The sequence below is a fragment of the Sciurus vulgaris genome (assembly GCF_902686455.1).
Source record: "Sciurus vulgaris genome assembly, chromosome: 16".
Classification (NCBI taxonomy): domain Eukaryota; kingdom Metazoa; phylum Chordata; class Mammalia; order Rodentia; family Sciuridae; genus Sciurus; species Sciurus vulgaris.
In genome coordinates this window covers 64,611,884-64,638,868 of record NC_136477.1, presented here as the reverse complement: position 1 = coordinate 64,638,868, position 26,985 = coordinate 64,611,884, and the positions used below count along the sequence as shown (strand labels likewise).

Genomic DNA, 26,985 nt, shown 5'->3' with positions numbered 1-26,985 from the left:
AGGACTGCTGGCCCCTGTGCTTATCAAGGTTGTGAAGACATATTTGTCTGAGAAATGTAGAGCTGCCTGGGAATCTTATCTATCTAGGACAGGCGGCCTAGCCCCGACTCATCTCCTGCATAGTTCACCACTTCCCTCTTCCCTTCTTCCTCTAGGACCCTTCAGTTCTGGCAGGACCCAATGAGAATCAAATAGATTGGCTGGACCCAACCAGAGGAGGACTAATGTTTAGCTATTCAAATGTTAACCAATAATGTACAGGTCTTTGTGTGTGAATGCTTGGAAATCTCTTAAATAGAGGCCTTTTTTGCCCCTCAGGGCCACTCCCCACTCAGTCATTGCAATGGTCTGAGAGGCTAATTGCAGTCCAAGCTCAAGCTTGCAATAAAACCTCATTGTGTGTCTTGTATTACCGTGTGTGCACTTTGACTCTCTGGGGATCAGTCGATATTGGACCCTAACAGTAGCAGGGGAGCAGCTTTATATTACAAAGACAGTAATCAAAGTGATCTTCAGATGTATCAGTACTATAAGTTTCATGTTTATAATATTCCATTCATGTGTACGTACTAAATGCTTAAAAAGAAGGACTTCAGCCCAGCATTTGTATCCATCTCTAGTCAAGTCCAATTTTCTTTTCTAGCTGTGTTTTTCTTGCTCTACACCACCAGTTACATTGATCTATGTAGATCATACTTTTCGGGATCCTACCTTGTTTTCATCATGTAGTCTTGATTGTTTTAACTTTCAGTTCCTACCCATTGTTTATCTCCTAGGAAAATTCTCACTGGAAGTGACTGACTTGAAAACATGACCTTCATTGGGTTAGGCATTGAAGAGACTACTTTGCATCCAGTCCTGGCCTGCTCTTTCTATGTTAATTATCTTTTCTCCCTTTACAAGATTCAGGTTGTAATACAAAGCTGCTCCCCCGCCCTTTACCCCTTTACATTGCTTCACAACCTAGCTTCTCAGTCTGAAAGCTGCTCTCCCCACCCCATTCCACTGCAGCCATTTCCCTGCCTCCCAACTACTTGTCAATCTGTGAACATCCTATTCGTTCATCAGCTTGCAAGTATCCTTCTTCGTTATTTATTGGTCCCGTTATCCTCGCAGAATTCAACTGCTTAAGGATAGTTTCCCCACGATCTTTTCTCATGCTTTCTCTGTCCTACTCACTTTCTTTCTCTCTCCTCCTCACTTTTCACACTCCCTCTTGCACACTCCCTTTCTCTTTTTCTCTCAGTTTCTCTCTTACCCTGCAGAGAGATACTTTGTTTGCTTAATAAACCCTCTTATGTCAATTTCTGTGTCCAGCGTGGTTTTCGTGGGTTTCTTATGTAAGGCCCCCCAAAAAGGAAACCCCAACTCTGTCCCATGGATGGACGGCAACCCCAATCAACCGCAGGAGGCGTCACTTGATGCAAACCGCAAGAGGTGTTTATTCCAGCGTGCTGGGACCCGAGTCCCTAGCAGAAAATCTTGTAGGTTTATAAAGGCAGAAACCACACATTGCTCAGTTGGCAAAGTGCTTGCCTTGCAAGCACAAGGCCATGGGTTCAATTCCCAGCACCACCAAAAAAATAAATAAATACATAAATAAATAAAAACAAAAAATGAACTTTAAGGCCTTATTGACAAGTTTCCTTTTATAAAGGTTTGACTGTATATAACAAAGAAAATAAAGTATACAAAGACCTTATAGAAGCAAATAAAATATTGAATTGAGTAGGGAAATCTCAAGATACAAATAATATTTAATTTTAAAAATTATAGTAAATGGTAGTATAGGATTTCCAAGTTTGATTGAAAGGCTTGCAGTTGTACATAAAACATCGGTGTGTAATGAATTACTCTGTATTGTAGAGTATTATGTGTGTAATAGTAAAATTCCTATAAGGTATGTGTTTAATTAAAATTGATTTAACTACTTAAACTGCCATGATTTGTTCATTCTAAAATAATTGTCATCAAAAATTTAAAAAATGATCAAAAGAAAAATTACCCCCTAAACACTACCCTACTAAGTTCATGGTAGAATTTGGGTATATTTTCTTTTATCCTTTCAAAATTTATGTTTTATTAACAATGTTTATGAAAATACATATACAGATTACAGTCCATACAATATATTTTATGGTGTTAAATTTGTTTTATAATGTCCATCTTCACTAACCGTATAGTACTACATTTAATGATTATATTCCAACTCTTAGGCATGATAAAATCTGTTGGTTTAGCTTGGAGCAATCAGAACAGACTTCCTGAAGAAAGCCTATTCACTTACTGTCACCAGACACACTCATTTCTTAGGTGTCATGACTGTTTTTGTGAAGTGACTTCTGTGACTTTAGATCAGGATTGATATTGTAGTTCCATCTCACAGTGCTGTTTGTCATTCACAGCACTGGTTTGTGATTCTAATCAAGTTTTTTATTTGTGTGAGTGTTTACTATTCACTTCCTGTCCTGTCAGGCTGTAAGCTCACTGTGGGCTGCAGTTATGGTTGTCTTTGTGCTTGATTAACTTTCATCAGTTCTGTGTGTGCTGCTCATTGGTTCTTAATGAGCATGTTAGATTACTAGTGAGGTGACAAACAGGCAAAGGAAAACCAGTTTGAACAATCAGGTGCTCCTGGGTCTTCGGAAAAATTTGTGGGTTTGGAAGCTAAAGAGTGGTGAGAGTTTTCTTTATTTTGCAGGGGGATGGAGAGAAAAATGGGGCAGTGTTACTGGAAGATGAATCTAAAGAGCTCTGTTTATATTAAGAAGTTCTTTATTTGCAAAATTTAAATACTTACATTTTCTTCTGTCATTTTTTTATAAATTGAATGCATTTAGTGTTTCAAGTTACATTCTGTCACAAATTTTGGAACATTTTTAATAAGTATGCAAAATATTGTAAGGCCCCCAAAAAGGAAACCCCAACTCTGTCCCATGGATGGACGGCAACCCCAATCAACCGCAGGAGGCGTCACTTGATGCAAACCGCAAGAGGTGTTTATTCCGGTGTTTATTCCAGCGCGCTGGGACCCAACTCCAGGAGTCGAGTCCCTAGCAGAAAATCTTGTAGGTTTATAAAGGCAGAAACCACACATCGGGAGGGGTCACACATGAAAGGGGGAAAAGGGGGAACAAAGCTGCCAGGAAATTTCAAAGGGGGTCTGGGTTTGCTGACAACATGTTTCACAATGTTTTACAACAGGCTGTAGATTCTGGTCAATAGTTTCTGGTAATCCTACTGTTTGAGCACTATCTGGCTATCAGGCTCAATTTACTCTTTTACTCTCTGTTTGGGAACAGAGAACAGCTTTAAGGGCTTTGTTCCCATTACTGGGAGGGAAACATTAGGGAGTTGAGATAAAACAGACAGCTTAAAAAAATGTCCATTCTTTCAATATGACCTATGTTTTAGTATGATAATCTATTATTGGGTACCTCTTTGTTGAAGGAAGTGAATACTAATAAAAAGACTGATTCAATAACCTAGAGGATTGGTTATGAAGACCTGAATCTAGTTTATTTTCATGGGAGTACAGTAAATACAGGAGATATTTGTATAATCATGTAGGTCTAGGTAAGTATTAGCTGATAGATTTTGGAAATAAAATAGCTTTGAATAACAGGTTTCTAGAGGGAATTAGGTTGATGTCTATAGATTTGGGGTGAAAATAAATGGATTTTATTTTTCTCCTATTGACTTGAGATACTTTTATGGAGGTGCAGTATAGGTTATATCGTAGGTTGTCAGAGTTTTTTTTTTAAATATATACAAAGCCAAATAGTAAATATTTCCTCTTTGTGAGCCATATGGTCTGTTTCATCTATTCACCCATGCTGTTGTGTGCAAGCAACCACAGATTCTATGTAAACCAATGGCTGTGACTGTGTTCCTGTAATAGCCTATATACAAAATCGGGTGGCACATGCCACTTGACCCACTGTACTTTTGTTTTTCAACCCCTTGATTATATTGCTGAGCTTTTATTTCAGAGTATCTTAAGTCATATTGATTCTGTCGTGTATTATGTAGTTTCCTTCAATGACAATCATTGATGAAAAGTAGAACTATAAGCCAGACATGTGGCACATGACTGTAATCCCTGTGGCTTCTTAGGCTGAGACAGGAGGATTTAGAGTTCAAAGCCAGCCTTAGCAAAATTGAGGCCCTAAGTAACTCAGTTAGACCCTATCTCTAAATAAAATCCAAAATAGGACTCTGGATGTATGTACCACAGTGGTTGAGTACCCCCAAGTTCTTTCCCCAGTACCAAAAAAAAAAAAAAAAAAAAAAAAAAAAAATGATAGAACTATAGAAAAGGACTGTTGTATTTAGGTTTTATTATCCAGCTTTTAGAATTTTTGACTAAGCAGTGTTAAACAAAATTTATAGGAGGCCATTATTTTCAAATGAGCTTCTGCACTGGGCCCCAACAAACAAGAGGAGAATGGAACAACTCATTTTGGGTACTACATAATGAAATTGGACTTTGAAATGGTCCAGTTTAAATAACAAAAAACAAAAACCAGGAGATTCCCAGAAGCCAATCAGAAGGGACTCAGTTAACCTAACCTGTCATAATAAGAAATTAATTTACTTATAAAAATGCATAGCTTAAAATAGTCCACTTTTTGATCCTTATTTTTGCTTTCTTCACCTCTCTTCTACTTATAAAGTTAACATCCCCTGCTTAGCTCATTGGATCATCTTTTCTGAATTCTTTTGAAGAGATGCTACCTGATTCATGAATTATTTTAAAAGAAAAACACATCTTTAAATTTGTTAAAATTCTGCTTCTTTTAAAAAATCAGTGTCAAATAAACAGGACAGAGAAAGCGTATAGTAAAATCTATAATAAGAATATAGATTAAAAAAATCTAAGTTGAGCAGTGGGAAGAGTAAAGGTAGGAGTCTGTCAAAGGGCAATTTGGTAGAAGTCCAGTGAGTAGAGATTTTATGAGCATTAAGAGTAGGTTTTTTGAACAATAGTGGGAAAACATGGAATTGTAAGTTTCATATCTTGTTTTAAAGACATTTTAGGATTCTGCAAAACACTCTACCGCACAACTTTTGGAAAGAAATAATGAAAATTTAAATAATGTAGAATTATCAATGATGCCAGGGGAAAGGCATCAATTCTAAAATCAGACTATCTGGTTTGAATCTTATCTCTTTTTTGACTTGCAGTCTTTCTTCTGTCTCTTTCAGATTAGCTTTAATTTTCTCATCTGAAAAAGATAATTAATAGCTGTTTATAGGATTTATGGGATTATTGAGAGACATTGTAGTGTATCTGATTCATAGCACTCCATGAATGACAATCATTATGTTAATATTATTTTATTTATATTGAAATATGGCAGATGAGTAAAGCAGCTTTTATAGTTGCTTTAAAGGGATTTAAACTGGATATTCTAATTATCCTTCTATATCTAGGATTTCTATTGCTGTCATTGCAATTTTTTCTATGTAATTTTTATGAATTGACATTTTAATATAGTATTCTGTTTTTAAAACAATTTATGAGATGTAATACTAAAGTTTTTATTAGAAAGTTATGAAACTCTCCAGTTTTTGTTGATAATCTTTTTTTAAAATTCATTTTTATTGTAAATGAATGGGATACATTTTGTTTCTCTTTTTGTAGATGGAGTAAAGGCATACCATTTGTGCAATCATACATTTACATAAGGTAATGGTGTTTGATTTATTCTGTTATTTTTTCCTTCCCCCACCCCTCCCAACCCTCTTTTCCCTCTATACAGACACTCCTTCCTCCATTCTTGCCCCCTCCCACCCCCCATTATGTGTCATTATCTGCTTATCAATGAGATTATTCATCCTTTGGTTTTATGAGACTGGCTTATGTCATTTAGCATGATATTCTCCAATTTCATCCATTTGTCTGCAAATGGCATAATTTTATTATTCTTTATGTCTGAGTAATATTCCATTGTATATGTATATACCACAGTTTCTTTTTCCATTCATCAATGAAGGACATCTAGGTTGGTTCCATAGTCTGGCTCTTGTGAATTGAGCAACTATGAACATTGACGTGGCTGTATCTCTCTAGTATGCTGATTTTAAGTCCTTTCGGTATAGGCCAAGGCGTGGGATAGCTGGGTCAAATGGAGGGTCCATTCCAAGTTTTCTGAGGAATCTTCACACTGCTTTCCAGAGTGGCTGCACTAATTTTCAACTCCACCAGCAATGTATGAGTGTACCTTTTCCCCCACATCCTCTCCAACATCTATTGTTGCTTGTATTCTTGATAATTGCCATTCTAATTGGGGTGAGATGGAATCTTAGTGTAGTTTTGACTTGCATTTCTCTTATTACTAGAGATGTTGAACATTTTTCATATATCTGTTGATTGCTTGTAGATCTGTGAAGTGTCTGTTCATTTCCTTAGCCCATCTGTTGATTGGATTATTTGTATTCTTGGTATAGAGTTTTTAGGTTCTTTATATATTCTGGAATTCAGTACTCTATCTGAAATATGAGTGGCAAAGATTTTCTCCCACTCTGTAGGCTCTCTCTTCATATTGATGATAGTTTCCTATGCTGAGAGAAAGCTTTTTAGTTAGAATCTATCCCAGTTATTGATTCTTGCTTTTATTTCTCATGCTATTGGAGTCTTGTTAAGGAAGTCTGATCCTAAGCGAACATGTTGAAAATTTGGACATACATTTTCTTCTATAAGATGATCATCTATAAGGTTCTTGATCCATTTCAAGTTGAGTTTTGTTTAGGGTGAGAGATAGGGGTGTAGTTTCATTCTGCTGCATATGGATTTCCAGTTTTCCCAGCACCATTTGTTGAAGAGGCTATCTTTTCTCCATTGCATATTTTTGGCATTTCTGTCTAGTATGAGAAAATCGTATTTATTTGGGTTTGTGTCCGTGTCCTCTATTCCGTACCATTGATCTACCTGTTTATTTTGGTACCAATACCATGCCGTTTTTGTTACTATCGATTTGTAGTGTGGTTGAAGTTCTGGTATTGTGATACCCCCTGCTTCACTATTCCTGCTAAGGATTGCTTTAGCTATTCTGAGTTTCTTAGTCTTCCAGATGAATTTCATGATTGCTTGCTCTATTTCTATACGGTACGTCATTGGGATTTTAATTGGAATTGCATTGAATCTGTATAGCACTTTCAGTAGTATGTCCAATTTGACAATATTATTTCTGCCTATCCAAGAGCATGGGAGATCTTTCCATCTTCTAAGGTTTTCTTTAATTTTTTTCTTTAGTGTTCTGTAGTTCTCATCGTAGAGGTGTTTCAGCTCCTTTATTAGATTGATACCCAAATATTTTATTTTTTTCGAGGCTATTGTGAATGGGGTAGTTTTCCTAATTTCTCTTTCTGAAGATTCATCACTCATGTATAAAAATCCATTAGATTTATGAGCATTGATCTTATAAACTCTGACTTTACTGAATTTACTTATCATTTCTAAAAGCTTTCTGGTGAAATTTCCCGATTCCCTAAATATAAAATCATGTCTTCAGCAAATAGGGATAGTTTGAGTTCTTCTTTTCCTATTTGTGATAATCTTTCAATTACTTCAGAAGATTAATTTGTTTCTGTCTATATTACATCAAATGTATCACTACTGTTTGTGAAATAGTTCATTTGCCAGGGTATATGTTTATCACTGGTTTATTTCAGAATAGTAAAGTGTTAAGAGAATCAGATGACAGTATGTGCAGAGTTAAAATTGAGGGGATTACTCTTTGTACTGATGATATTTCTCTCACTTCTTTTGAAAAATATTGTACATGAGCATAAGATATTTATAATAATTGTAGTCCATTACTGTACCCCATAATCTATGAGAGAGTTTATCTCAGCACTCTACCTGTACAGCAGTTTACTTGAACAATTATCAGCAAGTAATTATTCTGGTATGAACTGTGTTATATGGAAAGTGGGAGGGAAAAAATGTTAATAAGCATGCATGCATGTTGTTGATGAAAGCTAAATGATTGCAGATATACTGTCTGCAGTCTTGCCTGTACATATTCACACTGAGGCAATGTGCTTTGATGAGGGTTTACAAACAATTAGTGCTGGTTGACAGTTCTTAACATTAAAATGGTATGTAAAGACAAATTCTGTGCTTTGGTTGAATAATAGACACAGTGCTTTTGACCCCTGGGTGCAGCCCAGCACTTCAACATTGGTTTTATTTTACAATTTTAATTTTGTTTCTCTAGTACCAGATTCTCAAATTCTCTCATATTTGTAGTACACAATATTTTTAAGTTGTGTCTGGCAGTGTGGCATTGTTGAAAACACAAAGAAAGGAACCATTAACAGATATGTATATACGTATGTTGTTGGAATGATTTTGTAAATTGAAGTATAATCAAAGGAAAAGTAGGAATTAGTCAATCAAGAAAATGAAGAATAAGAGCTCCACCTGAGGAGAGGAAATAACTTGTACATGGATGCTCAAGTTTGAAGAAATCTAAACTCCATCAGCATTTCAGAAGAGCTAGAATATATTTAATGAGGAAGACAATTGTAAAAGATGAGTTTGGAGGTCTAGCTTGTTTGCAAAAGCTTTAAAGGAACATTCAAGTTGGTTTAAATGATGGATATGTAGTTTTTGAAAAGAGAGAAGGCAGAAGTCCCATCCAGTGATAGAAATTGCATGGATGAAGGGAGATGTCACACAGCTGAAATGCCTACTGGCTTATGGCACAGGAACCTAGGTGATGATGATAAGTATGGCTGACCTGCACAATGGAGTATGGTGTTAAAGTCTAGTTAGTGACCACTTAGGAGTGGAAATATTGATTGCCGAAGTGAAAGTTCTTTCCAGAGACGTTTTCTCTTTCCTCTTCAGAGGGAAATATAAAGAACTATAGCTGTTTTCTCTCTAACATAAAGCAAACCTTATTTGAAACCAGTTTTAAATACCTGAGCTTTTTTAAATTCCAGCTGTGTATTAACAAATACATATATTTAAATAAAACTTTCAAAAATCCCACTGCACGTAAGGTATTGGTGGCAGTAGGAGTCAAGTCCAACATTCAGTTTCTCTGTATAAATTGGATCATTACATTCTGTTTCCCTGCTTATCTTTCATTATAGAGATGCTGAAGGAGTTTATGTGGGGTGATAATTTTTTTTTTCCTTTAACCAATCTTTCTCTTCTTCAGTTGCCTTGTTCTGAATCAGACTGGACATCCCTTTAGCTCTTGCCTTTTTAATTTATGTATTTTTTGAGAGGGCACCAGGGATTGAACCCAGAGGCACTTATCCACTGAGCCACATCCCTCTCCCATTTTGTATTTTACATAGAGAGAGGGTCTCACTGAGTAGCTTAAGGCCTTGAAAAATTGCTGAGTCTGGCTTTGAACTTGAGATCCTCCTGCTTCAGCCTCATGAGCCACTGGGATTACAGGTGTGTGTGCCCAGTAATTTATGCATTTTTTATTCAATGTTTTTATCTACATGTATAAGACTCTTTAGATTTGTATATTACTTCTTTGTAAGTGTGTATATATACAAATGCAAATGTTTGTTTATAATTAGAAAGTGACTTCATAAGGGAGAGAGAAAAGGAATACATCCTAGGTGGTTGATAAATCAATGCTTTTGAACTATGTGATACCCTGGACAGTGCAATGCCTATTTTGGGAATGCTGTGGTTCGAGGGTGCCCAGGGAAGCCCATTTGCAAGATGATTTCTTTTGGTAGGGGAATTTCTGTGTTTGTCATTGAACTCACTTGTTCAAGAAGCTTTGATTTCTCAATGCCATCCTGCCAAGAAGTAGTAGACACCAATGTACCTGCTAAGCCCCAAGCAACTTGTTTTTCCTATCTTCATCCTGTTTTCCAAAAGAAGTTTTTTCACTGAATCTCTTTGATGAACCTACCCATATAAATGACTGTTCTGGCTCCATTTTTTGGTCATATTCAGTTTCTACCAGGATGGGTTATCCAGTATGCCTCTGCTTTTCACTAAAAAATGAGTCTCTAATTTCTATAAATTCTAATTAATTTTTTCAATCCACCTCACTTCCTGTGTCAGTTAACCATCCTTTCATTGTGCTGATTACAGCAGACCACAGGAATGCATTCTATTCTTATACCTTATTTATCTTTCAAAGGCCACATATTGTACCACTTAACTCCTTGAAGACTTTTCTGATTCATCTAGTGAGATGTTATTTTTTCCTGCTTTGAACCTCCAAAGTGCTGCATTGGTCTTTTTCCTTGTTTGGCCCCAATGATTTGAGGCAAAATAAATAGTTTAAAAAGTTTATTAACTTTTTCATAAACATTTTAAACTGGGCTTTGGATAACATGAACACCAAAAGATGCCTGGCCTCTATAATAATTTTTCTTCTATTTAAATGATGGTATTGTATAATTTTCTATCTCATTGCTCCAAATTCAATTGAAGTGTTGTAAGAATGAGCTACATGATTTACTTTTCTATAGCCATCTTTGGAGACCCTAACTGTCTTGTGACTAAGTAAGTAAATAAATAAAACAGTCTAAGGTTTTCCTCATGGCAGGAAGGGAGTCCTTGGGGGGGCTCTGCTGTAAGAACTCCTGTAGTTCCTGTTGCTGTTTTTCTAGCAAGACTTTTTGGCATTGATGTTTTCCTCCAGGAAATGGGTGGAGTGTGTTCCAGTGAGAGTTGACTGGAATTAGGAAACTGATTTCTAGTCTTGAATATTCCACTTGGTAGCTATAATGCTTTGGGGGTCCATTTTCTGACTCTCATTTACAGATCTATAAAATAATAATTTATTCTCATTGAACATTCCAGGATTGTTTAAAACTGCTAATCTTCATTATGATTAAGAGATAAACTACCAAAGTAAAAGTTCTTTTTAAAAAAATTTTTTTTTTGGTACCAGTGATTAAACCCAAAGGTGGTTAACAATGGAACCATATTGCCAATCCTATTTATTTATTTATTTATTATTTTGATGCATGGTATTTTTAAGTTACTGAGGCTGACTTCAAATCTGCGATCCTCCTGCCTTAGTCTCCTGAGCCACTGAGATTACAGACGTGTGTCCAGCCAAAGTAAAACTTTTGACAAATGCCAAAAACATCCATTGTATTCAGTCTCAGTATAAGAAGAATTGTGGAAATGGTAATAAACTGATCATATTTCTTTTCTCCTAAGGGAATGATAATATTACTTAGGTATGACTAAGAGTAGACACAATGAAAATTTGTGTGTTTGGGGAAATATTCACATAAGAATATTTGCTGTAATAGTTGGCTAGCAAAGATTTAGAAACAATAAATACTCATCAGCAAGCAAAATAGCCACATTATAATGTTATAGCTAAATTATGTTGTAATAGACAATGAAGTGGTTGAAAAGGATATTGTTGAGCTATATTATATGCTTTGTGAAATATTGCAAAATACAAAATAGCATATGGAACTATCATTTGATTATGAAGAAAACAAAACCATTTATTTCTATATATGTGAACATATTTTTTTCTCCTCCCAACCCTATTTTTCTGTGTAGCCTTTGAAAAGGTTTCCAGTAACTGTTGGTTTTCTTTGGGAATATTGTAGTATGTGTGCAACTTTTACTTTTTATAAAGCCCTTGTGTATTGGTAGAATTATTTTCCAGTGATTTTTTTAATCCTTATTGCTTGACTGGAAAGTTAAAAGGAGACTTCGAATCTCAGAAATTGTAAGAAGATACATGAGTCCTTTATTTTATTTCTATTTTTAGTACAAGGGGTGCTTAACTACTGAGTCATATCCTAAACCTTTTGATTTTTCTGAGACAGGGTCTTGCTAGGTTGCTGAGGCTGTGGAATTTTAAACAGTCATGTCTTAGAAATGTCATTAACTTTCCAAAGTGAAATTTTTATCAAGTATATTACAGACTCAGGGTTCCATTAATTCCATAAACTTTATTCAGAAAGCAATATATTTCATTATTAATTATTCCCAATGGTGCCTGTGATCAAAAAGGACACCTGTTGATAATGAAGGAAATCCTTACAGCTATCCTGAAGATTGTTTACTCAAGTGTGAGGATGGAAGTGATTGATGAAGTGAAAAGTTGCATATCTTCCTCAGGCTTAGATCATTACAAGTACTCCAGTAACTAAACAAAGGAGACTAACTATGGAGGTGAGGTTTTAGACTTGATATTTGAGCTAAAGTATTATATAGTCCAATGCATTTCAGGTGGTTTGTTATATCCCTTTGGGCATTTAGATATACACATTTGGAAGAAATGGTTTTCCTTTGGAGTCCATCTCACCCTCTTTTTATTTCAATTTGAAGTATAGTATTTGTGTATAATTGTGTAGACTTCTTTCTCCTAGTAGAGTTGCAGGGGAATTATATCTCATGTAAATTTCTGTGTCATTTCAAAAATCTGTGAAATAGCACATATTCCTAAAAATATGTCCACTGAAACTTTTAGCAAATTGAATTTTATCCTTTTACTAATTAGAAATCCAGGTACTTGCTATCTGAATGTACCATGCAACATTCCTATTCTTCAGAACTTGACTATATTGTTAATGGGACATACAGTCTTTGTGTTGAGGTCCAAACAGGAAATTGGGTACAAATACTCTGCTCAGGGTTTTCCAGTCTTACTTTGTTCTTCTGTCACTCCCCAAACACCACTTTCCCAGCCCATTTCTGTCTAGGGGAGGAGAAAATAAGTATATCCTATAGAGTGGTATCTAAATGCTGATTCTGTGTCTGTGGTCACTTGCAAGTTCTCATTTGGTCTAGGAAAGACTTTTGTGTCTTCCTTGTCTCAAGATTCTTTTTTCCTTATACTCTGCATGCTTCCTAGCCACTGTTAGGAAAACTTTGTGAAAGCATTAATGTTTTTTTCACTGTTAAGTGTAGGGCTCTCTCAGCCACATCTCATGTGAATGAGAAGAGGATAAACTGCAGGAGGATGATATTGGCTATAAGTCAATCCATTACCTATAAACTTATCTAATCAATAAACACAAAAGAGCCAAGGCTCTTTTTAAATGAGGGGTGTTGTGACAGGTCTGGCCATACCAGTTCTGGTCTCTAACAACATGGAATAGCCCAACTCTCCTTTATTTTTAATCACACAGGTAAAGGGAGCCAAGACTTGGAGGAGCTTCTTCTGTGATGACCAGTATGTGGTGGAGTTAGGGGAGCAATTTCTTTAGGGAAACTATCATATAACCAGGCAGGGAACCACTCCCAAAGTGCCACATACCACCCTCCCAACAATTTGGGACAGACCTCTGTGTCTGCCAGTTCCAAGAAATCAGGCCTCTGCATCATGAGGCTCCACCTCATCTGATTCTACTAGATAAGGATGGCTTCCCACAGTTAAGTACACAGCTCTTGCCTGTGAGCCACATGCCTTTCAAAACTATTGTCTCACTGTAGATATTTTTAAAAATTCAGTTTTCTATTTGGCAGTGAGGAATGAAATCTCATTCTAAGATATATCTCTCTTCCCTGTAGGAAATAAATAACCTTGGTCCTCAAGTAAATAGGCTATGGGGAAAAGATCATGGGAAACCACAATTTTTTTCCAGTTATTATCTCCAATTTTTATCTGCCTCTAGTTTCTTTGAAAGTAGAATAAATCTTAGTCATTTTGCCCTTAATTTCAATCAGTTCTTTGTCACCACCTTTGCAGTGTCTGCTAATGGACTGGTTAGGTTCTGAATGGCCAGAGTGGAAGAAGCACAAGAAAGATAGTTGAGAATCATCATGTTCATTTGCCAGACTCTTTAACTTCCTATACTGAAATTTTCTTCTTATGGAATTAGATTTTTTTTTACTAGATGAATTTCTGTTATTCATTTTAATTGGGGAGAAATGATTTGAAACTTTCAGAAATTCAGGTGATCATATGAAGTATAGATTTGTTATTTCCAGCATAAAATAATATAGTCCTAATTACTTAAATATGACACATTTAAACAATTTAAACATTCAGAATGTTGACATGTGTCAGAGGGTTGCAATTAAGTGTTCCTGGGTGTCAAAAATATTGTTTTCTTTAGTATATCATATTCTATTCTGCATTGTCTTGTTGATATGTCTTTTGAACAGTAACTTTTACCATCTGACATTTTCATGAAGGTTTTAAACTTGAGATGGCATTTAATTAGGTGGGGGAATATGTAGTTGGAAATATTTCAATTCTTGTAAAAATCCTTGTCCATGAAGATGGTGTATCGGTCAGCTTTTTATCTCTTGACCAAAATGCCTGACAAGAACAGCTTAGGGGAGCAAAAGTTTCTTTTGGGCTTACGGTTTCTTACCTCTCAGTTCATGGTCAGTGACTTTGTTGCTCTCCACCCTAGATAAGGCAGAACATCATGATGGAAGGGCATGGCAGAGGAAAGCTACTTACCTCATGGCAAATGAGAAGCAGGGTTTGAGGTGCCAGGGATAAACCCCAAAGTCATACCCTTAGTGACCACTTTCTCTAGCTCCCTGCGTACATTTACCATCCACTACAATAGTCCTAGAGGCACCTTTGCTGCATGCAGACTGAGATTCATAGTAGAGCAGTCAATATTAGTGCCAGCTATACACCATAACCTGGGCCCTCTGAGCCCACCAAGTGTACAAACAGTGTAGTCCCACCAAGGCCTGACACATTCTGTGGAGTCTATGCCCCTCATATCAAAGGGCTGTAAATGAACAAGCAGCAGGGATGCTCCTGCACCCTGACAGGGATGTCTAGGCTGGGATAGTGGGAGGCAGGAGCACCAAGAAAGTGAGCATATTGAGTGCATGACTCTCACCCCCAGCCACTCAGAGGCATAGTCTAACTCTTATCAAGGGGGTGCTGGCACCACTGTGGCCTGGGCAGTTGCCAGGACCCCCATGGAGACACATGCCTTAGTGAATTTGGACAAATGATGCAGCCAAATGCCTGGAGGACTTAACATTCAGAGTTCCTTAACATTCTCTTGCAAGAAATTCTCACCTTCACTCAACCCTCAGGCACATAGCAGTCCACTGCCTTTCCCAGGGATTTTACCCCTGGAATCCCTAGTTCCTCATATTTACTAAGAATTAATTTGACCAGAACCCTATCTGCAGCCACACTGCTGTACACCCTCTTTCTGATCTGCAGCCTGTTACCTCACTCAGTTTTGAGGGTCACACTTACCTGGCCCTCTAGGTGCTAGACCTGGGTGACAGGGGTAACCTCGGCTGGTTGAGGTCCAAAGTCATCAGAACTGGTGGCCCTGTGTGGAGGAGACAGTCAGCAATCAGGAAGGTAAGAGGTAGCAGAATGCAGGCTCAGCAGGCTCTGCCTCTCAATGTTAGTTGAGGTGTGGTCCATTCTTGCAATTTCTGATGAATGCTGTGCTGCCTCATCCAGGGTGATAATACCCACCAATTCCAGTTGCGGCAAGTGCTGCTCAGGGTTACAGGGGATAATGGCATGGGTTGATAAAGGTGCAGACTACAGGGACAGGAAAGTTTTGGTCTGCTTGGAGCCTGCTAGGTGGGACTGGTAGGTCATGATGGGGTGTTAAGGAAGGAGCTTCCAGAGACCTCTGGAGACTACTGGTACAAACCTGCCTAGTGACTTCAGAAGGTTACTGCAACAGGATAGCTAGTCCTCAGGATTGCAGAAAATTCCAGGAGATGTACTTGGGATTCAAATAAATGCAGCCTTGGTATCCTGGGGCTGGCAGCCACATCCCCAAGCCTTGTGTGTGGAGTGGAGATGAGGGTTCCCCTCTGCAGTGCAATGAAAACCAGGCAGAAATCAAGGAAACTTCTGGAGGGGAGGTCACAATAGAGTGGTCTGTATTTGCTGGTGCAGCAGTGGAGTCTTCTGCAAAGGACTCAGTGAGAATGGGGTCAGTGGAATGACCAAGGCTTAGTAAGTGAAGATTGTTCCTGCACTCCAGGTCCTGAAGGTGTGTTAAGCAATGGATGTTTCCAGTCAAACCTGGGAGAAGGACTGTAGGACTCACATTGTAGAGTTTCTTTCTGAAAACTGTGTCATGGAGCAAGCAGGAGCATTTCCCTTAGAATCAGGTGTCTTTGATATAGCTACCTGAGCAAGTAAATGTGGATAGCCAACTGGGGATCAGTGCTGTCAATCTCTCTCAGGAATTCATTTGGTTTTTCTACCCAATTGTCTCCCCATTCTCCAATCCAGGACCTTGACACATTAGGCCACTTTCATTTCCTGCTAGAGTGGTCCTTTCTAAAATTTGTAAATAAGTTGCCATTACATGGTTCACCTACTTCTTGAAGGAATTGTATTGCTATAATAAGACACCTGAAGGATTAGGCACTTTTCTGACTTGTCTAGATTTTACAGTCTTTTATACATCTTCCTACTGGTGTGGTGGGGTTAAAAGTCAGCAGAAGAGCAGTAGATTTTAGCACCAGGGATGAAGTGTATGTGAGCTCCAAAGGCTTTCACTATATTGCTCAGCCATCTAGTTATATGTGTGAAGTTGCAGTGTGAGCTGGAGCCCTGAGTTAGACTTGAATGTACAGAGACTGCTATTTGTCCTGGTCCTTTTCTTTCAGTATTGAAATAAGTGTGTGTGTGTGTGTGTGTGTGTGTGTGTGTGTGTGTGTGTGTGTGTGAAAGAGAGTGAAAGATAATATTGTGAAATACATGTGAATCTACTGTCTTAAGGATATATTTAGGAATGTAAATTATTGTTTAGTATATTATATAGATTTTAAAGCATTGCTTGCTAGTAAACATAATATTTGAAAGGTCCAATTTATTTTCCTTGTTTTTTTTTTTTTCTTTTCATTTTTACCAAGTCTAATATGACATGCTGTGAAAGGGAGGAAATGTTAAAATGTCACTCCATTTGTAAGGTAGTAGTTTTCCATTTAGTGAAAGATTATTTAAATAACCGAATTGCTCTAATGGCTTCATTGAGGTATACTTAAAATAAAATAATCTGCACACATTTATCCTGTGTAGGTTTATGCTTGATATAAGTATTCCCTTATGAAACTGTTCCACATTCGAAGGCAGCCACTCTTCATCTCCTGCTGTCCATATATATGAAATACAGATTATCAAGAAATTGTGTAAATTAAACTACCCTTAATATTTCTTTTGTATCTCTATTATTTCATTGGTTGTATTTATCTTGATACTTAACCATGTTCTCTGTGATCCAGTAGTGTCTTCCATTGCTGAATAGAAGGATTCAATATCCTTTATCTAAAATGCCTGGAATTTGAGAAGGGAAGAGATTAGAATTTTGATTTTTTTTTTTTTTTTTTTTTTGAGAGAGAGGGAAAGAGAGAAAATGCCGTGGGTGGACATTCAAGTCAATAAATTTATGTTTTTTTTTTTTTTTTTTTTTTTTGGGTTCTGAGGATGGAACCCAGGGCCTTGTGCTTACAAGATAAGCACTCTACCAACTGAGCTATCTCCCCAGCCCCTAAATTTGTGTTTTACATATATATATATCTTTCCTACACAACCTGAAGGTTATTTTATATATTTTTGTGCACTTGTGTTTGGATTGTAACCTGGCCATGAGGTCAAGTGTGGAATTTTTCACATGAAACATCATGTCACTTTTCATAAGGATTTAGATTTTGGAGCATTTTTGATTTTCAGATTTGCAATGTGTATTTTGTAAAGCATTGTTTATCATTTATTTTTCAGTGAGCATTTGGATTATTTCCAGTTGGGGGCAATTGGTGCAACCTGCTGAGTACATTCACATACAGGTCTTCATGTAATTATGATCTTATATTATAGCTAGTTATACATTTTGTTTTGAAATATCTGGGTCCTGTGTTAACTATTTATTTAAATTTTAAGGCACATTTTCAGCTGCTTTATTTCAAAATATTCCAAAATGTATTTCATGATCTCTTTTCACTGACCTGATATCCATGCAGATACCTCAGCCTTGTTTGATGTTGTAAAGCTTGACATGTTCTCCAAATAATCTTTTAGGACCATATTGAAAGAGATGTTTTGGCACATTGACTATTGACTAGTGTGCCTCAGTCAATTCTGTTGTAGAAAATGATGTGTGAGAAATCCACCTGAAATTGTCAATTCAGTAATCTTTTATATTTTAAAACTGTCTGTGAATAAAGGACTCTTTAAACCAGTTATTCATACTTAAAATGTGAGTGAAATCAGACATTTTAACTTGACAAAAATATTAACATTTTGAAATAAGATTCATATTTTAACAAAGAACAAATTATAATTCTTAATAAATGTTAAGCATAATCCTTAAGTTGATGCGTTTGTCTGAAAAGTAATTATTAATTTTGTATTCTGAATCTTCTATATGAAAACAATTATAATTCCTACAGTAGACATTCACAAGTCACAGAAATCTGAATAGTGCAATAATTGCTATAGTTCTGAAATGAAGAGGTCATGAAGTAATTTATCATTCCCTGCAACTTCAGGATTGTCCTACATCATGAAGCAGTTAAGAAAAACCACAAGATGTAAGAAAAAATGTGGGATTTGTTCAGTTGATTGATGAGAAGTGAGAAAACCTGGTCCCTACAGAAAAATAAATCATCTCCAGTGAATCATTTGGATTTCTGAATTCTTTGACTGTTCCGATCCTTCTGTCCCAAGTAGTGGTGGCCCTTCTTTTTAACATACAGGCATCTTGTTCCTTACGGGACCACATACATACAGCTTACCCATGACCTATGATTATAAAAACTTTCTTCCCTTCAACTTAAATTATAATAACATGTTATAATTTATGAACTGTCACAAAAAGCTATTTGATGTCAAGACTGAATGTGTGTGTATATCTATGGAGCTTGCAGAGAACACAGCCTTGCCCATTTTATAATTTTATTTCAATTTTGTTGTCTTTATTTAGAACCAATTTAGATAGGAAACAACAAGGGAGAGCACAAGCAGCCCAATTAGCATTGCATATTAGTGGTATGTTGAGCAGACTTGATCTAGTTTTGACAGAAACATAAAAATGGCATACCTTTAATGTAAAACCTATTTTTAGATATTTGATCTGGTTGCTTGTGTGTGATCTCTGAAAATGGAATGTACTCATCAAGAAAATCATTTGCAAATATAAATCAATTGGTTATTATTTGTGTGACATTTATTTTACCATTTTTTCGGGGGAGGGGCAGGGATTGAACTCATGGACATTTAACTACTGAGCCACATCCCCCACCCTTTTTATTTATTTATTTTTCAGTTTTGATACAGGGTGCTCACTAAGTTGTTTAAGGCCTTGCTAAGTTGCTGAGCCTGGCTTTGAACTTTTGATACTCTTTCCTCAGTCTCCCAATCCACTTGTATGACAGGTGTGCACCTGGTAGTTTACCATTTTTTTAAAACAAATATTTTTTAAAAGTTCTCTTGTAATACAGAATTCATTATTTATGAATTGAACTAGATGTAAACATCAAAAAGTTAGAAATTTTTATAAAAAGAATACAATTACATGATGAATAGTGATTTTTAAGCTAACAGAGAATATACACTGATTGAAGTTAGTCCTCTACTCTTATCAAGCAAAGAATCATAATTTTGTCACAGAACTCTGAAATTGGTGGTACTAGTATAAGCATAAACTCAACCTTACATGTCTGTCCTTACATGTCTGTATTATTACACATCTAATCTCATTTTCTTTTAATGTGTTTTACTTCACATAGTTATAAACAATAATTAAACCTAAAATTTTATTGTTTGAGTAAAGGTCAGTTAGTTGTTTTTAAGGTTATCATTGGATCTTATATAAAGGATCTAATAAACAATGTAGTCAAAATTTTCTCATTTTGTAGGCAAAAAAGTAGGGATTCAAAGAAGTAACCAAAGCATTTTGAGTTGCATATGGCATTAGGGGAAGAGTAAGTTCAAGTACAAATAAATAATAGAACCTCAAATAAAACAGCACTCTTCCTGTAATTTGATTACATACTCTTTCATATGAATACAGCTGTAGGAGGTAGAGATAATCAGCATTTGACCTTTTTTGTACATCTGATAAAAATATCTAGTCACTATGTATACAAATGATTGTTTACATTTGGCTTCAATGAAAAAATTCTATTTTTAAAGCACTTTTACAAAGGAATATTTGTCACCCTTCTTTGATGATCCACATCTCATCATTATGGGTATCTCTTTCCCAAATTTCCTTAAATCATAAGGCATCAGTTTCATGGGGGTTCTGAACCCTCTGGAGCTATGTGCCAGACTTCACTAGCAAATTTTTAGTGTCTGCTCCTCAAACTGGATTTTTATTCTACATTGTTTCCATTAGTTTTTTCTCACCTTTCTTGGTAGATGCTTATTTTTCTCCATAAGATAATGCTTCCTTAAATTAGAATGCATTATTTATACAAATGAAAATTTCAGATTGTTTTAATTTTTTATAAACTCTTTTTCCACATTTTAGATCATTTATAGCTATCTATTGAACACTTTCCTAATTCTTCATGAACTTGAATATCAAGAAGTCAAAATGAGAAATCATGTACTAAGGATTATCTAGTTTAGGATTTTGGGTCTGCTAATTAGAGGAAGCACAGCTAAAACTGCTAAATCCAGTAATGGACACCATAAGAGAAGTTAGACAGGCCCTCAATGTCAAAGGAGACAGGATAGGAATCTCAGAAAACTAATAAGATAGGAAAATTTCATATTTTAAAGTCAAAAAAAATATTCTTGAACAAAGAAAAAAAGGATAGGGCATTGGAATCAAGCCCAAGCTGGAAGGTGAAAAGAATCTATCAAAAATTTAGATGTAATGAACAAACTGTCTCCTTCTTAGTTAAGTCAATTCAATCTTCCAGCATTGCAGTTTTTCATGTTTGGGAGATACTTCAGCTCTCCAAGTTCTTTCTGCTGTGGAATCCTGGTTTCGAACCTCTTCCTGCCTATCAAATGGAGAAAGCAGTGCTCTTGACTTTCTGGGGTGCAAAAGAGACAGTCTGTTTGCCTTTTGGCATAGATCATGACACATGATAAGCAATGCTATTGGTAATGATGGTGCTTTCACAGATAGCCCAATGAAAATGTAACTCTATTCTCTGACCATAGAAATATGGTTTATACAACTTTTGACAGTCAACTATCCTTTTGTAAATGTTATAGTTTTATATTCTAACTGAAAACATAGACTTCTTAAAAGATAATGCAAAATATTTGAATTGATTTGTAAATCAGTATTTACATTTCTTGCAAGTCATCCGGTCATCATTTTTATTTATATTTTTTTTCAACAGAAATTGAAATCACCATTTTTTATCCTGGAAAAAGTTCTGCAACAACAGCCCAATACCAGGTAAAGGCAAAGTTTTTCAGTAAACACCTGAAGTTATTTTAAAGATAAATACCATACCCATTTGATATGTGCTTAGGACTTTCTGTTACATAAAGAGTTTTTCAGGTCACAGGTGCTTTTTTATGTGTGGGGACTATTTATTAGCACTGGAATTGTCTTTTGATTACAGATAAGGTAACTTCTGTTCTGATGTTATTTAATCAAACCTGGATTTTGTGAGAATCCTAGAGACTTTTAAAGCTACTACATATGCTCCTTTGCTTTATAACTGATTCACAAGTAAATCTCATATCACATAATGTACAAACATGAAGGTCCCATATTTAGACAAACTTTATTGAAACTATTATAAATCATAATACTGAAATGGGAATTTCTGGTTATGCACAAAATTTTCTTTTATCTTATCACAAGGCAGTGCCTGTACATGGATGTAATAATTTCAATCAGTATTAGATATGAAGAAGGTTAACCATAGTACTATTATTTTAAAAATAAAATATTGACCAAAATTTTATATGTGCATACCACAGTGAATTTAACCTTTGTGTATATCCATAATGCACTAATTTGTAAATAAGTATAAAAGAATAGAAGAAATATCAGTAGAGGAGAGGAGTGGAGGGAAGGGAAAAACTGGTGATTGAATTGGAGTTAATTATGTTCCATGTTGTTATCATTATGCTAAAATGAATCCCATTCATATGTTTAAATATTAATGAGCTACCAAGAATAAGATACAAAATAATGTTTTTAGGGATTATTTGTTAATTAATGAAATATGAAGTGGAAAAACATGTTGTGCTCATTCCAATGACCATTTCACCTATTGAGGTGAATTAGTGTTTCAATGGAAATTTTAAGAACATCTTTTCGAATACAGAGAGACACAATATCAAATAGTGAGATGTCAGAGGTAGGCACCTCTCACCTCATTTTTTTTTTGTTGGTCACTAACTCTGAGGCTATCTGTTTCCTTCATAAGAAACCCACAATTGTCTACAAGGGGATTTTTGAGATCACAAAACAAATGAACATGTGTCATCACAATTTAACAAGCATTCATTAATTTCTATGCCCAGGTAATTTACAAACAACAGTGAGGAAAGCTTGGCTTTTAGGAGCTTGTACTGATGTTCCAATCCCAAACACCTTAACCCTACTGTAATTCACATGTTCTCTTATTCTTCCCTCTCCAGACATAATTACTAGCAGTTAGTTGATAAACGAGGATTAATCTAGGATTCGTTTTTGGTTTATAAACAATGACTTCCTCATATTATCTCACAGCACATTGTTTAAATTTTGAAGTCTCTAATAACATCACATACGCTTGTCTTGTCTCATTAGATTGAAAACTCCATAAAGGCATGGACTCTGATTTTTTCTGCTAATGTTTTGGGCATATTAGACTCCAGTTTCAGATGAGATAAGGACCTGTTTCCCATCTCTTGTACTTTCTTATCTTTCAAAAAATCTGTATTTAAAGTCCCACATTGAAAAAGAAAAGAGAAAGTCTATCTAGGCAGTTGAAATGTAGTTAATCTGTTTTTGTACAATATTAATTCTCTGTACATAGAGTTGATGTCACAGGAGAAGTTTGAATGGAACAAAGAAAATAAAACTTCCATTCAAAATAAGATAAACCTACTTAAAGATTTACCCACAAATATTCTATGTCAGTATTCTATTGTCAATATTCATAAAGTTGTGGAATTTGTGTACCATATCATTTTTTTATAGTGGAATTAGTAAAGCATTTTCCCACTAAACTCCCTTTCCAGGAAGTGTCCATAAAACAGTAAACATAGCTATTAATTTTGCTTGAAGGTCAAAGAAAGCACTTTTTAGCACTCCACTAAAACTTTCACAGGGAAAATAAATCAGCCCATGTGTGCTTGCTCAACTGCAGAAACACAAATGCAATGCATACATTCTGCTTTGACAAGGGAATGATGTCAGATTAGCTATGTGATTAATGACCTAAAATGTGGTTTGGTTGTATTTGAGATGCCAAGTTTTATTTATTTAAATATATTTTTAGTTGTCAATGGACCTTTACTTTTATTTATTTATATGTGGTGCTGAGAATCAAACCCGGTGCCTCATGCATGCTAGGCAAGCTTTCTACCACTAAGCCACAACTCCAGCCCTGCCAAGTTTTATTTTGCATAGCTTTTTATTTTTATTTGTCCTAATTAGTTATATATTACAGTAGAATACATTTGACAAATCACATATAAATGGAGTATGTAACTCTTCCTGTTGTACATGATGTAGAATCATACCAGTCATGTAGTCATGTATGCACATAAGGTAATAATATCTGATTCCTTCTACTATTCTTCCTACCCCCATATCCCCTCCTCTCCATTCAATCCCCTCTGCCTAATCCAAAGTACCTCTATTCTTCCCATTTCAACCTCATTGTGATTAACCTCCACATGTCAGAGAAAATGTTTGGCCTTTGAGATTGACTTATTTTGCTTAGCATATTTTCCAGCTCCATCCATTTGTCAGCAAATGCCATGATTTCAATCTACTTTAATTCAGAATAGTATTCTATTCTCTACATATACTATGGTTTCTTCATCTGTTGAAGGACATCTAGATTGATTCCAAAGTTTAGCTATTGTGAATTGAACTGCTATTAACATTGATGTGGCTGTGTCATCATAGAATGCTGATTTTAAGGCTTTTGGGTATAAATTGAGGAGTGGGATAACTGGGTCAAATGGTAGTTCCATCCCAAATTTTCTGAGGAATGTTCATACCACTTTCCATAATGCTTGCACCAATTTGCAATCCCACCAGCAATATACGAGTGTACCTTTTCCCCCACATCCTAACCTAACATCCTAACATTTCTTTTTGCTTGTATTCCTGAAAATTGCCATTCTTACTGGAGTGACATGAAATCTTAGAATACTCTCTTGATTTGCATTTCTCTTATTGCTAGAGCTGTTGAGTATTTTTTCATATATTTGTTGGATCAATTATATTTCTTCTTCTGTAAATTGTTCAGTCCCTTAGCTCAATTTTTGATTGGGTTATTTTTTTTTTAAATTTTTGGCAATAAGGTTTTTGAATTCTTTAAATATCCTGGAGATTAATACTCTATCAGATGTACATGTGGTAAGGATTTTCTCCCATTCTCTTGGCTCTCTCTTCATTTTATTGATTTTTACCTTTACTGAGAAGAAGCTTTTAAGTTTGAATCCATTCCGTTTAGTGATTCTTGATTTTACTTCTTGCACTTTAGAAGTATTGATTATGAAGTCAGTTCCTAAGCTGACATGGTGAAGATTTGATCCTACTCTTTCTTCTATTAGCACCATGTCTCTGTTTTAGTGCCTAAGTGTTTGGATCCACTTTGAGTTTTGTACAGGGTGAGAGATAGGAGTTTAATTTTATTTTGTTACATATGGATTTCAAGTTTCCCCAGCACCATTTGTTGAAGAGGCTATCTTTTCTCCAATATATGTTTTTAGCACCTTTGTCCAGGATGAGATAACTATATTTATGTGGGCTTATCTTTGTGTCTTCTATTCTGTACCATTAGTCTACTTATCTGTTTTTGTGGCCAATACCATGCTGTTTCTATTACTATGACTCTGTAGTGTAGTTTAAGTTTGGTATTGTGATGCTGCCTGCTTCACTTTTTTTGCTAAGAATTTTTTGGTCATTTTGGGTCTCTTTTCTGGCCTGGGGGCTTCTGGGGATAAAACTCAGGGGCACTTGAATACTGAGCCACATCCCCAGTCCTATTTTATATTTTGTTTAGAGACAGGGCTGTGTTGACTAGTACCTCACTTTTGCTGAGACTGGCTATGAACTTGCAATCTTCCTGCTTGAACACCCCAAGCCCCTAGAATTATCGGCATGCACCACTGCACCTGGTTTATAGTTTTCCAAATAAATTTCATGATTACTTTTTCTGTTTCTATGAAGAATGTCTTTGGGATTTTAATGGGAATTGCATTAAATCTGTGTAATGCTTTTGGGAGTATGACCATTTTGACAATATTAATTCTGCCTATCCGGGAGCAGGTAAGATCTTTCCATCTTCTATGACTTTCTTTAATTTCTTTCTTTAGTGCTCTGTAGTTTTTAATGTAAAGGTCTTTAACCTCTTTTGTTAAATTGGTTTTCATGTGTTTTATATTTTGTGAGGCTATTGTGAATGGGGTAGGTTTTCTAATTTCTTTTTCCATGGATTCATCAATTATGTATAGGAATTTGCTTCATTTATGGGTATTGGTTTTATATCCTTCTACTTTGCTGAATACATTTGTTAGTTCTAGAAGTTTTCTTGTGGAATTTTTTGGATCTCAAAGTTTCATGTCATTGGTCAATTGTGATAGTTTGAGTTCTTTTCCTATTCATATTCTTTTAATTTCTTTCTTTTGTCTAATTGCTCTGGCTACAATTCCGAGAATTGTGTTGTACAGAAGTAGTGAAAGACACATCCTTGTCTTGTTCCAATTTTTAGAGGGAATGCTTTTAAATTTTTCTTCAATTGGAATGATGTTGGCCTTGTGTTTAGCATATGTACCTTTTATAATATTGAGGTATGTTTCTATTATCACTAGTTTTTCCTTTTTTTTTTTTTTAACAGGAATGAATGCTTTCCAAATTTTTGACAAAAGCATTTTGTCAAATGCTTTTTCTGTATCCATTGAGATGATCATATGGTTCTTGTTTTTAAGTCTATTAATGTGATGAATTATGTTTATTGATTTCCATATTTTAAAACATTCTTGCATCCCTGGATTGAACCACACTTTATTGTGATGCACTATTTTTAAACATGTTTTTGTATGCAATTTGCCAGAATTTTATAGATAACTTTTGTATCTATGTTCTTCAGGGATATTGCTCCGAAATTTTCTTTCCTTGATGTATCTTTGTCTGGTTTTGGCATCAGAGTGATACTAGCCTCATAGAATGAGTTTGGAAAGATTGCTTTTTTTTCTATTTCTAAAATAATATGAAGAGTATTGATGTTAATTTTTCTTGAAAGATCTTGTAGAACTTGACTTAGAGAATCCATCTGGTCCTGAACTTTACTTGATTGATTTTTTTTTTTTTTTTTTTTTTTTTTTTGCTGGGGATCAAACTCAGGGCCTTGTGCTTACAAAGCAAGCACTCTATTGACTGAGCTATCCCCCCCAACTTGATTGGTAGGTTTTTGATGGTTTAAAATAAGCATACTACAGTAATACAACCACATCAATGTTTATAGCTGCTCAGTTCACAATAGCTTAATTGTGGAACCAACCTAGATGCCCTTCAAAAGATAAATGGGTAAAGAAATTTTAGTATATATACACAATGGAATATTATTCAGCCATGAAGAATAAAAAAATTATAGCATTCACATTTAAATGCATGGAGTTGGAGAATATCATGCTAAGTGAAGTAAACCAATTTCAAAAAAAAAAGGCCAAATGTTTTCTCTGATAAATGGATGATACATAATGGGGGTTAAGAGAAGAATGGAGAAAATTCGGTTTGTATAGAGGGAAATGAGGAGAGGCAAGGGGGTGGGGGAAGGAAAGATAGTGAAATGAGACAAACATCATTACCATGTGTACATGCATGATTACATGAATGGTGTGAATCTACATCATGTACAGACATAGAAATGAAGAGTTGTACCACACTTATGTACAATCAAAATGCAGCCTGTAA

The 26,985-nt window shown here is 35.5% G+C and overlaps 1 long non-coding RNA gene and 1 pseudogene across 2 annotated transcripts in view; one reads left to right on the top strand and one right to left on the bottom strand.

The window, feature by feature from the left end:
• The window catches only part of LOC306647158 (flavin-containing monooxygenase 5-like), a 636,328-nt pseudogene that overhangs the window by 420,133 nt on the left and 189,210 nt on the right, over positions 1-26,985 (bottom strand). The window lies entirely within an intron of this gene.
• Positions 1-26,985, top strand: part of LOC306646648 — a 47,966-nt gene that overhangs the window by 6,565 nt on the left and 14,416 nt on the right. Inside the window, exon 2 of the long non-coding RNA XR_013759923.1 lies at positions 21,233-21,291. This is a non-coding gene — a long non-coding RNA (uncharacterized lncRNA). The remainder of the gene's footprint in view (positions 1-21,232; positions 21,292-26,985) is intronic.